Here is a 15,286-nt window from a genome sequence, read left to right as displayed (position 1 = left end):
GAACAAACGGAACAAATGGAACAAACTGAACTGAACAAACGGAACAAACGGAACAAACGGAACAAACGGAACAAACGGAACAAACTGAATAAACTGAATAAACTGAACAAACTGAACAAACGGAAGAAACGGAACAAACGGAACTGAACAAACTGAACAAATGGAACTGAACAAACGGAACAAACTGAACAAACAGAACTGAACAAACTGAACAAACGGAACAAACGGAACAAACGGAACAACTGGAACAAACGGAACAAACTGAATAAACTGAACAAACTGAACAAACTGAACAAACGGAACAAACTGAACAAACTGAACAAACGGAACAAACGGAACAAACGGAACAAACGGAACAAACGGAACTGAACAAACGGAACAAACTGAATAAACGGAACAAACTGAACTGAACGAACTGAACAAACTGAACAAATGGAACTAAATAAACGGAACAAACGGAACAAACTGAACAAACGGAACAAACTGAACAAACGGAACAAACTGAACAAAGGGAACAAATGGAACAAATGGAACAAACGGAACAAATGGAACAACTGGAACAAACGGAACAAATGGAACAAACTGAATAAACTGAACAAACTGAACAAACGGAACAAACTGAACAAACGGAACATGGAACAAACTGAACAAACGGAACAAACTGAACAAATGGAACAAACGGAACAAACTGAACAAATGGAACAAACTGAACTGAACAAACTGAACAAATGGAACTGAACAAACTGAACAAACTGAACAAACGGAACAAACGGAACAAACGGAACAAACTGAATAAACTGAATAAACTGAACAAACGGAACAAACGGAACAAACGGAACAAACGGAACAAATCGAACTGAACAAACGGAACAAACTGAACAAACAGAACTGAACAAACTGAACAAACTGAACAAACGGAACAAACTGAACAAACAGAACTGAACAAACTGAACAAACGGAACAAACGGAACAAACAGAACAAACGGAACAAACTGAACAAACTGAATAAACTGAACAAACGGAACAAACTGAAGAAACTGAAGAAACTGAAGAAACTGAACAAACGGAACAAACGGAACAAACGGAACAAACGGAACTGAACAAACTGAACAAACGGAACAAACGGAACTGAACAAACGGAACAAACGGAACAAACGGAACAAACGGAACTGAACAAACGGAACAAACGGAACAAACGGAACAAACGGAACTGAACAAACTGAACTGAACAAACTGAGCAAACGGAACAAACGGAACAAACGGAACAAACTGAACAAACTGAGCAAACGGAACAAACGGAACAAACGGAACTGAACAAACTGAACAAACGGAACAAACGGAACAAACGGAACAAACTGAATAAACGGAACAAACTGAACTGAACGAACTGAACAAACTGAACAAACTGAACAAATGGAACTAAATAAACGGAACAAACGGAACAAACGGAACAAACGGAACAAACGGAACAAACGGAACAAACTGAACAAAGGGAACAAATGGAACAAATGGAACAAACGGAACAAATGGAACAACTGGAACAAACGGAACAAATGGAACAAACTGAATAAACTGAACAAACTGAACAAACTGAACAAACGGAACAAACTGAACAAACGGAACAAACGGAACAAACTGAACAAACGGAACAAACTGAACAAATAGAACAAATGGAACAAACGGAACAAATGGAACAAACTGAACTGAACAAACTGAACAAACGGAACAAACGGAACAAACGGAACAAACGGAACAAACTGAATAAACTGAATAAACTGAACAAACTGAACAAACGGAACAAACGGAACTGAACAAACTGAACAAATGGAACTGAACAAACGGAACAAACGGAACAAACTGAACAAACAGAACTGAACAAACTGAACAAACGGAACAAACGGAACAAACGGAACAACTGGAACAAACGGAACAAACTGAATAAACTGAACAAACTGAACAAACTGAACAAACGGAACAAACTGAACAAACGGAACAAACGGAACAAACGGAACAAACGGAACAAACGGAACTGAACAAACGGAACAAACTGAATAAACGGAACAAACTGAACTGAACGAACTGAACAAACTGAACAAATGGAACTAAATAAACGGAACAAACGGAACAAACTGAACAAACGGAACAAACTGAACAAAGGGAACAAATGGAACAAATGGAACAAACGGAACAAATGGAACAACTGGAACAAACGGAACAAATGGAACAAACTGAATAAACTGAACAAACTGAACAAACGGAACAAACTGAACAAACGGAACAAACTGAACAAATGGAACAAACGGAACAAACTGAACAAATGGAACAAACTGAACTGAACAAACTGAACAAATGGAACTGAACAAACTGAACAAACTGAACAAACGGAACAAACGGAACAAACGGAACAAACGGAACAAACTGAATAAACTGAATAAACTGAACAAACTGAACAAACGGAACAAACGGAACAAACGGAACAAACGGAACTGAACAAACTGAACAAATCGAACTGAACAAACGGAACAAACTGAACAAACAGAACTGAACAAACTGAACAAACTGAACAAACGGAACAAACGGAACAAACTGAACAAACAGAACTGAACAAACTGAACAAACGGAACAAACGGAACAAACAGAACAAACGGAACAAACGGAACAAACGGAATAAACTGAACAAACGGAAAAAACGGAACAAACTGAACAAACAGAACTGAACAAACTGAACAAACGGAACAAACGGAACAACTGGAACAAACGGAACAAACTGAATAAACTGAACAAACTGAACAAACTGAACAAACGGAACAAACTGAACAAACTGAACAAACGGAACAAACGGAACAAACGGAACAAACGGAACAAACGGAACTGAACAAACGGAACAAACTGAATAAACGGAACAAACTGAACTGAACGAACTGAACAAACTGAACAAATGGAACTAAATAAACGGAACAAACGGAACAAACTGAACAAACGGAACAAACTGAACAAACGGAACAAACTGAACAAAGGGAACAAATGGAACAAATGGAACAAACGGAACAAATGGAACAACTGGAACAAACGGAACAAATGGAACAAACTGAATAAACTGAACAAACTGAACAAACGGAACAAACTGAACAAACGGAACAAACTGAACAAATGGAACAAACGGAACAAACTGAACAAATGGAACAAACTGAACTGAACAAACTGAACAAATGGAACTGAACAAACTGAACAAACTGAACAAACAGAACTGAACAAACTGAACAAACGGAACAAACGGAACAAACGGAACAAACGGAACAAACGGAACAAACGGAACAAACTGAACAAACTGAATAAACTGAACAAACGGAACAAACTGAAGAAACTGAAGAAACTGAAAAAACGGAACAAACGGAACAAACGGAACTGAACAAACGGAACAAACGGAACTGAACAAACTGAACAAACGGAACAAACGGAACTGAACAAACGGAACAAACGGAACAAACGGAACTGAACAAACGGAACAAACGGAACAAACGGAACAAACGGAACTGAACAAACTGAACAAACGGAACTGAACAAACTGAGCAAACGGAACAAACGGAACAAACGGAACAAACTGAACAAACTGAGCAAACGGAACAAACGGAACAAACGGAACAAACGGAACTGAACAAACTGAACAAACGGAACAAACGGAACAAACGGAACAAACTGAATAAACGGAACAAACTGAACAAACTGAACAAATGGAACTAAATAAACGGAACAAACGGAACAAACGGAACAAACGGAACAAACGGAACAAACTGAACAAAGGGAACAAATGGAACAAATGGAACAAATGGAACAACTGGAACAAACGGAACAAATGGAACAAACTGAATAAACTGAATAAACTGAACAAACTGAACAAACTGAACAAACGGAACAAACTGAACAAACGGAACAAATGGAACAAACTGAACAAACGGAACAAACTGAACAAATGGAACAAACGGAACAAACTGAACAAATGGAACAAACTGAACTGAACAAACTGAACAAATGGAACTGAACAAACTGAACAAACGGAACAAACGGAACAAACGGAACAAACTGAATAAACTGAATAAACTGAACAAACTGAACAAACGGAACAAACGGAACAAACTGAACACACGGAACTGAACAAACTGAACAAATCGAACTGAACAAACGGAACAAACTGAACAAACAGAACTGAACAAACTGAACAAACTGAACAAACGGAACAAACGGAACAAACGGAACAAACTGAACAAACTGAACAAACTGAACAAACTGAACAAACAGAACTGAACAAACTGAACAAACGGAACAAACGGAACAAACAGAACTGAACAAACGGAACAAACGGAACAAACGGAACAAACTGAACAAACTGAATAAACTGAACAAACGGAACAAACTGAAGAAACTGAAGAAACTGAAGAAACTGAACAAACGGAACAAACGGAACAAACGGAACTGAACAAACGGAACTGAACAAACTGAACAAACGGAACAAACGGAACTGAACAAACGGAACAAATGGAACGGAACAAACGGAACAAACGGAACTGAACAAACGGAACAAACGGAACAAACGGAACAAACGGAACAAACGGAACAAACGGAACTGAACAAACTGAACAAACGGAACTGAACAAACTGAGCAAACGGAACAAACGGAACAAACGGAACAAACTGAACAAACTGAGCAAACGGAACAAACGGAACAAACGGAACTGAACAAACTGAACAAACTGAACAAACGGAACAAACGGAACAAACGGAACAAACTGAACAAATAGAACAAATGGAACAAACGGAACAAATGGAACAAACTGAACTGAACAAACGGAACAAACGGAACAAACGGAACAAACGGAACAAACTGAATAAACTGAATAAACTGAACAAACTGAACAAACGGAAGAAACGGAACAAACGGAACTGAACAAACTGAACAAATGGAACTGAACAAACGGAACAAACTGAACAAACAGAACTGAACAAACTGAACAAACGGAACAAACGGAACAAACGGAACAACTGGAACAAACGGAACAAACTGAATAAACTGAACAAACTGAACAAACTGAACAAACGGAACAAACTGAACAAACTGAACAAACGGAACAAACGGAACAAACGGAACAAACGGAACAAACGGAACTGAACAAACGGAACAAACTGAATAAACGGAACAAACTGAACTGAACGAACTGAACAAACTGAACAAATGGAACTAAATAAACGGAACAAACGGAACAAACTGAACAAACGGAACAAACTGAACAAACGGAACAAACTGAACAAAGGGAACAAATGGAACAAATGGAACAAACGGAACAAATGGAACAACTGGAACAAACGGAACAAATGGAACAAACTGAATAAACTGAACAAACTGAACAAACGGAACAAACTGAACAAACGGAACATGGAACAAACTGAACAAACGGAACAAACTGAACAAATGGAACAAACGGAACAAACTGAACAAATGGAACAAACTGAACTGAACAAACTGAACAAATGGAACTGAACAAACTGAACAAACGGAACAAACGGAACAAACTGAATAAACTGAATAAACTGAACAAACGGAACAAACGGAACAAACGGAACAAACGGAACTGAACAAACTGAACAAATCAAAATGAACAAACGGAACAAACTGAACAAACAGAACTGAACAAACTGAACAAACTGAACAAACGGAACAAACGGAACAAACTGAACAAACAGAACTGAACAAACTGAACAAACGGAACAAACGGAACAAACAGAACAAACGGAACAAACTGAACAAACTGAATAAACTGAACAAACGGAACAAACTGAAGAAACTGAAGAAACTGAACAAACGGAACAAACGGAACAAACGGAACAAACGGAACTGAACAAACGGAACAAACGGAACTGAACAAACTGAACAAACGGAACAAACGGAACTGAACAAACGGAACAAACGGAACAAACGGAACAAACGGAACTGAACAAACGGAACAAACGGAACAAACGGAACTGAACAAACTGAACAAACGGAACTGAACAAACTGAGCAAACGGAACAAACGGAACAAACGGAACAAACTGAACAAACTGAGCAAACGGAACAAACGGAACTGAACAAACTGAACAAACGGAACAAACGGAACAAACGGAACAAACTGAATAAACGGAACAAACTGAACTGAACGAACTGAACAAACTGAACAAACTGAACAAATGGAACTAAATAAACGGAACAAACGGAACAAACGGAACAAACGGAACAAACGGAACAAACTGAACAAAGGGAACAAATGGAACAAATGGAACAAACGGAACAAATGGAACAACTGGAACAAACGGAACAAATGGAACAAACTGAATAAACTGAACAAACTGAACAAACTGAACAAACGGAACAAACTGAACAAACGGAACAAATGGAACAAACTGAACAAACGGAACAAACTGAACAAATAGAACAAATGGAACAAACGGAACAAATGGAACAAACTGAACTGAACAAACTGAACAAACGGAACAAACGGAACAAACGGAACAAACGGAACAAACTGAATAAACTGAACAAACTGAACAAACGGAACAAACGGAACAAACGGAACTGAACAAACTGAACAAATGGAACTGAACAAACGGAACAAACTGAACAAACAGAACTGAACAAACTGAACAAACTGAACAAACGGAACAAACGGAACAACTGGAACAAACGGAACAAACTGAATAAACTGAACAAACTGAACAAACTGAACAAACGGAACAAACTGAACAAACTGAACAAACGGAACAAACTGAACAAATGGAACAAACTGAACTGAACAAACTGAACAAATGGAACTGAACAAACTGAACAAACGGAACAAACGGAACAAACGGAACAAACTGAATAAACTGAATAAACTGAACAAACGGAACAAACGGAACAAACGGAACAAACGGAACTGAACAAACTGAACAAATCAAAATGAACAAACGGAACAAACTGAACAAACAGAACTGAACAAACTGAACAAACTGAACAAACGGAACAAACGGAACAAACTGAACAAACAGAACTGAACAAACTGAACAAACGGAACAAACGGAACAAACAGAACAAACGGAACAAACTGAACAAACTGAATAAACTGAACAAACGGAACAAACTGAAGAAACTGAAGAAACTGAAGAAACTGAACAAACGGAACAAACGGAACAAACGGAACAAACGGAACTGAACAAACGGAACAAACGGAACTGAACAAACTGAACAAACGGAACAAACGGAACTGAACAAACGGAACAAACGGAACAAACGGAACAAACGGAACTGAACAAACGGAACAAACGGAACAAACGGAACTGAACAAACTGAACAAACGGAACTGAACAAACTGAGCAAACGGAACAAACGGAACAAACGGAACAAACTGAACAAACTGAGCAAACGGAACAAACGGAACAAACGGAACTGAACAAACTGAACAAACGGAACAAACGGAACAAACTGAATAAACGGAACAAACTGAACTGAACGAACTGAACAAACTGAACAAACTGAACAAATGGAACTAAATAAACGGAACAAACGGAACAAACGGAACAAACGGAACAAACTGAACAAAGGGAACAAATGGAACAAATGGAACAAACGGAACAAATGGAACAACTGGAACAAACGGAACAAATGGAACAAACTGAATAAACTGAATAAACTGAACAAACTGAACAAACTGAACAAACGGAACAAACTGAACAAACGGAACAAATGGAACAAACTGAACAAACGGAACAAACTGAACAAATAGAACAAATGGAACAAACGGAACAAATGGAACAAACTGAACTGAACAAACTGAACAAACGGAACAAACGGAACAAACGGAACAAACGGAACAAACTGAATAAACTGAATAAACTGAACAAACTGAACAAACGGAACAAACGGAACAAACGGAACTGAACAAACTGAACAAATGGAACTGAACAAACGGAACAAACTGAACAAACAGAACTGAACAAACTGAACAAACGGAACAAACGGAACAAACGGAACAACTGGAACAAACGGAACAAACTGAATAAACTGAACAAACTGAACAAACTGAACAAACGGAACAAACTGAACAAACTGAACAAACGGAACAAACGGAACAAACGGAACAAACGGAACTGAACAAACGGAACAAACTGAATAAACGGAACAAACTGAACTGAACGAACTGAACAAACTGAACAAATGGAACTAAATAAACGGAACAAACGGAACAAACTGAACAAACGGAACAAACTGAACAAACGGAACAAACTGAACAAAGGGAACAAATGGAACAAATGGAACAAACGGAACAAATGGAACAACTGGAACAAACGGAACAAATGGAACAAACTGAATAAACTGAACAAACTGAACAAACGGAACAAACTGAACAAACGGAACAAACTGAACAAATGGAACAAACGGAACAAACTGAACAAATGGAACAAACTGAACTGAACAAACTGAACAAATGGAACTGAACAAACTGAACAAACTGAACAAACGGAACAAACGGAACAAACGGAACAAACTGAATAAACTGAATAAACTGAACAAACTGAACAAACGGAACAAACGGAACAAACGGAACAAACGGAACTGAACAAACTGAACAAATCGAACTGAACAAACGGAACAAACTGAACAAACAGAACTGAACAAACTGAACAAACGGAACAAACGGAACAAACTGAACAAACAGAACTGAACAAACTGAACAAACTGAACAAACGGAACAAACGGAACAAACAGAACAAACGGAACAAACTGAACAAACTGAATAAACTGAACAAACGGAACAAACGGAACAAACTGAACAAACAGAACTGAACAAACTGAACAAACGGAACAAACGGAACAAACGGAACAACTGGAACAAACGGAACAAACTGAATAAACTGAACAAACTGAACAAACTGAACAAACGGAACAAACTGAACAAACTGAACAAACGGAACAAACGGAACAAACGGAACAAACGGAACAAACGGAACTGAACAAACGGAACAAACTGAATAAACGGAACAAACTGAACTGAACGAACTGAACAAACTGAACAAATGGAACTAAATAAACGGAACAAACGGAACAAACTGAACAAACGGAACAAACTGAACAAACGGAACAAACTGAACAAAGGGAACAAATGGAACAAATGGAACAAACGGAACAAATGGAACAACTGGAACAAACGGAACAAATGGAACAAACTGAATAAACTGAACAAACTGAACAAACGGAACAAACTGAACAAACGGAACAAACTGAACAAATGGAACAAACGGAACAAACTGAACAAATGGAACAAACTGAACTGAACAAACTGAACAAATGGAACTGAACAAACTGAACAAACTGAACAAACTGAACAAACGGAACAAACGGAACAAACGGAACAAACTGAATAAACTGAACAAACTGAACAAACGGAACAAACGGAACAAACGGAACAAACGGAACTGAACAAACTGAACAAATCGAACTGAACAAACGGAACAAACTGAACAAACAGAACTGAACAAACTGAACAAACTGAACAAACGGAACAAACGGAACAAACTGAACAAACAGAACTGAACAAACTGAACAAACGGAACAAACGGAACAAACGGAACAAACTGAACAAACTGAACAAACGGAATAAACTGAACAAACTGAATAAACTGAACAAACGGAACAAACTGAAGAAACTGAAGAAACTGAAAAAACTGAACAAACTGAGCAAACGGAACAAACGGAACAAACGGAACAAACTGAACAAACTGAGCAAACGGAACAAACGGAACAAACGGAACAAACGGAACTGAACAAACTGAACAAACGGAACAAACGGAACAAACGGAACAAACTGAATAAACGGAACAAACTGAACTGAACGAACTGAACAAACTGAACAAACTGAACAAATGGAACTAAATAAACGGAACAAACGGAACAAACGGAACAAACGGAACAAACGGAACAAACTGAACAAAGGGAACAAATGGAACAAATGGAACAAATGGAACAAATGGAACAACTGGAACAAACGGAACAAATGGAACAAACTGAATAAACTGAATAAACTGAACAAACTGAACAAACTGAACAAACGGAACAAACTGAACAAACGGAACAAATGGAACAAACTGAACAAACGGAACAAACTGAACAAATGGAACAAACGGAACAAACTGAACAAATGGAACAAACTGAACTGAACAAACTGAACAAATGGAACTGAACAAACTGAACAAACGGAACAAACGGAACAAACGGAACAAACTGAATAAACTGAATAAACTGAACAAACTGAACAAACGGAACAAACGGAACAAACTGAACACACGGAACTGAACAAACTGAACAAATCGAACTGAACAAACGGAACAAACTGAACAAACAGAACTGAACAAACTGAACAAACTGAACAAACGGAACAAACGGAACAAACGGAACAAACTGAACAAACTGAACAAACTGAACAAACAGAACTGAACAAACGGAACAAACGGAACAAACGGAACAAACTGAACAAACTGAATAAACTGAACAAACGGAACAAACTGAAGAAACTGAAGAAACTGAAGAAACTGAACAAACGGAACAAACGGAACAAACGGAACTGAACAAACGGAACTGAACAAACTGAACAAACGGAACAAACGGAACTGAACAAACGGAACAAATGGAACGGAACAAACGGAACAAACGGAACTGAACAAACGGAACAAACGGAACAAACGGAACAAACGGAACAAACGGAACAAACGGAACTGAACAAACTGAACAAACGGAACTGAACAAACTGAGCAAACGGAACAAACGGAACAAACGGAACAAACTGAACAAACTGAGCAAACGGAACAAACGGAACAAACGGAACTGAACAAACTGAACAAACTGAACAAACGGAACAAACGGAACAAACTGAATAAACGGAACAAACTGAACTGAACGAACTGAACAAACTGAACAAACTGAACAAATGGAACTAAATAAACGGAACAAACGGAACAAACTGAACAAACGGAACAAACTGAACAAAGGGAACAAATGGAACAAATGGAAAAAACGGAACAAATGGAACAACTGGAACAAACGGAACAAATGGAACAAACTGAACAAACTGAATAAACTGAACAAACTGAACAAACTGAACAAACGGAACAAACTGAACAAACGGAACAAATGGAACAAACTGAACAAACGGAACAAACTGAACAAATGGAACAAACTGAACTGAACAAACTGAACAAACGGAACAAACGGAACAAACGGAACAAACTGAATAAACTGAATAAACTGAACAAACTGAACAAACGGAACAAACGGAACAAACTGAACAAACGGAACTGAACAAACTGAACAAACGGAACAAACGGAACAAACGTAACAAACAGAACAAACTGAACAAACTGAATAAACTGAACAAACGGAACAAACTGAAGAAACTGAACAAACTGAACAAACTGAACAAACGGAACAAACGGAACAAACGATATGAAGAGTTTCCAGGAGAAAACTTTGTGTGTCTAGAAAGCAACATGAAAGCATGAGTGACGTCCACAAACCTGTACGACAGAGTTTTAGGGCCAAACTAAGACAAAAAAAATTGAAATTACGAGAATAAAGTCGTAATTTATGAGAATAAAGTCTTAATATTACGAGAATAAATTCATAATATTATGAGAATAAAGTTGTAATATTACGAGAATAAAGTTGTAATATTACGAGAATAAAGTCGTAATATTACGAGATAAAGTCGTAATATTACGAGAATAAAGTCATAATATTACGAGAATAAAGTCGTAATATTACGAGAATACGATTTTCTTTTATTGTGCTCTTCAAGAAAAAAGTCGAAATGTCGCGAATAATGTTGAAATACAGTTTAAAGAATAAAGTTGAAATTTCATGTATAAAGTTGGAATTTTGAGAATGAAGTTGAAATACATTTCCACTTTTTTTTATCAAAATTGTACTTCAACATTAATCTCAACTTTTCCACTTTTTTCTCGACATTTCCACTTTTTTCTCAACATTTCCACTTTTTTCTCAACTTTTCCACTTTTTTCTCGACATTTCCACTTTTTTCTCGACATTTCCACTTTTTTCTAAACATTTCCACTTTTTTCTAAACATTTCCACTTTTTTCTAAACATTTCCACTTTTTTCTAAACATTTCCACTTTTTTCTCAACATTTCTACTTTTTTCTCGACATTTCCACTTTTTTCTCAACATTTCTACTTTTTTCTCCTGCCTGGCCCTAATACTCTTCTGCAGAGCCGTCAAGGAGATTTGTGAGGCCCTGTGCGAAATGGCTGGGGGGGGCTCACGCGCGCAAAATATTTGGGTTTTTCGGGTGTCTATACGCGCAATTTTAACTCTCCAATTATCAAAATACTGGATACCTTCCCCTGCCTCATCCCCTTTTTCATCCCCTGATGGAAATTTCCTGATTCTGTCTCGTTCTCTCGACATTGTGTGACAGTTTGTTCCAACTCCACCGTCTGGATCAGAGCACCTTGTGTCTGCGCTTGGTCTGACGTTGTATTGAACAACAGACACGCGCATCATTGCACATATATTTATTGATATGCACAGACTGGTACACATTTAGGTCTGTAATGGAACGTGACTGTTGATATTTATAAGGGAAAAAACGAAAAAAAACATATATATATATATATATATATATATATATATATATATATATATATATATATATATATATATATATATATATATATATATATATATCCAAAAGGTGCATGTGTATGTGTGTGTGTGTGTGTGTTTATTTATATATGTGTGTGTGTGTGTGTGTGTGTGTGTGTGTGTGTGTGTGTGTGTGTGTGTGTGTGTGTGTGTGTGTGTTATATATGTATATATAGATATATTTGTTTTTTTGTGTAGAAATTTGTAAAGAAACTAAATTAATCAATTTTGATCATAATGAAATAGAGTTTAGGGGGGGAGGATTTAATAAGTTTCGACTTCTTCTTACTTATTCGAGCATGTTAATGATGGTGGATGCAGGTTTTTTATTTATATTTTTGTTTAGTTTTTTTCTTATTTACATGTATTTATTATTGATAAGTATTGTTTTGTTTTGTATTCACTGCTGTTTCATGTTCGAAATACACATTTAAATTCAATTGAATAAAAAAATAAAAATTCTAAAATATAAACAGAGTGAGAGGCTTTGAGTCTTTTCTGCTTCGGATATTTGTGATTAAAAAAATATTTAAAAAATCGTTAATTTTTAATTTTTCTGAATAGAGATGTAGTTGGGGGGGGGGGGTCATCATTTTAAAATAGACGATCTTCGGAAGGGCGGACCTTCGCGCTTCCTGTGACGTGAACGCGCCTCGCTGCTCGTGCTGGTTCTAAACAATAATATTACAGTATAATAGCAGCTGGTCACGTGACCCAGCTCCCTCCAGGGGAGGAAACCTGGTCACGTGACCCCGCTCCCTCCAGGGAAGGAAACCTGAACTGGGACGGAGGAGAAAACAGGAAACGTTGGTCGGAGTTTCAGCACCACAGACAGCTCCGCTGGGGCGTTCAAGGCGGCACGGAAAGTTCAATATTAGGACATTCGGGGTCCACCTACAGGACTGTCTCATTAAATTATAATATTGTGATAAAGTTCTTTATTTTCTGTAATGCAAAAATGTCATACATTCTGGATTCATTACAAATCAACTGAAATATTGCAAGCCTTTTATTATTTTAATATTGCTGATTATGGTTTACAGTTTAAGATTAAGATTCCCAGAATATTCTAATTTTTTGAGATAGGATATTTGAGTTTTCTTAAGCTGTAAACCATGATCAGTAATATTAAAATAATAAAAGGCTTGCAATATTTCAGTTGATTTGTAATGAATCCAGAATGTATGACTTTTTGTTTTTTTAATTGCATTACAGAAAATAAAGGACTTTATCACAATATTCTAATTTTCTGAGACAGTCCTGTATGTTTGATTGATTGCGTCTGTGTGATTGAAATCCACAGGCAGAATGATTAAGTGACAGTAAAATTAGAATAAAAAACAAAAACTGCACAATATTACAGTAACATCATTTCGTCTTAATGGAAACTAAATCAAACTGTCAGCTCCTTTAAATCAGGGCTAAAACTTTACTGTTTACTGAAGCGTACTCCTAAATTAAATACTTACCTGCTCTAAATACTCTACTGCCCTTACTTTTAAACAACTTGTGCTTTTTATTATTTTACCTCTTTTCTTTTTCTTTCTTTTGTCATTTACTGTTTAATTGTGTCTTGCTGCTTTTTAATCTTGATGTAAAGCACTTTGAATTGTTGAATTGTGTTATACAAATAACCTTGCCTTGTCTTGCCAATATTTTTTGGACAGCTTTGGCTGCCATTTATGTATTTGTCTGTTTTGAACAATAATGGACCTAAATACAAGTTTGAATCATGTTGTTGAGGGGAATTCCTCAACACAAACAATGATTATTTATTTTTGATAGCTTTTCAGAACATGCAAGGTCATTTTACAAAAGCAAATATGACAAACAATCCCATAATAAACAAAATTAAAGCTGCAAGCAGCGATGAACGTTCCTCCACCCTTGTAACGTTCAGGCTGCAGGGGAAGCTTGTATGACTTGATGTAGATTCTTCAGAACTGGACATTTAGTGGATAAAACCACACACGACTCTCTATCAAACCATTCAAAAGTTATTGGAGAAAATCGGAATTATCAAATATGGACCAATCAGATGAAGGGGGGGCGCACTTTTTGGCGTCTAGCGTCGCCACGGTAACACTTTTGAAAGAGAAAAGTAATGCGTGTAGTCGCAGGATGGAGACGCATATTTTCATGTATAACACATCTGAGTGCACGTTACGGTTCGGGACGTATTAATTGCCGAAGGAATGGCATAAATTGCGCCAAAATGACACGATTAATTCAAAATGGCCGACATCCTGTCCGGTTTCGTCCATGGCGCCAAGAGACTTTTCTTTAAGTTGCGACATGATACAGGTGTGTACCGATTTTCCTGCATGTACGTCAAACCGTATTGTGGGGTTTGAGGCACAAAGTTTTCTAGGGGGCGCTGTTGAGCCATTAGGCCACGCCCATTAATGCAAACCATTAAATATCACATTTTTCACCAGGCCTGACTTGGTGCAACATTTGGTGACTTTTGGGGCACGTTTAGGGGTAAAAAGGACCTCCTTTCGTCAGAGGAAAAATACCTACAGATAAAATAGGGCCTTCGCACTGTAAGACAGTTGGGAATTA

The sequence above is a fragment of the Cololabis saira genome, chromosome 20 (genome assembly GCF_033807715.1).
Source record: "Cololabis saira isolate AMF1-May2022 chromosome 20, fColSai1.1, whole genome shotgun sequence".
NCBI lineage: Eukaryota > Metazoa > Chordata > Actinopteri > Beloniformes > Belonidae > Cololabis > Cololabis saira.
The sequence above is the reverse complement of the archived record's forward strand: the minus strand, read 5'-3'. Positions refer to the sequence as shown.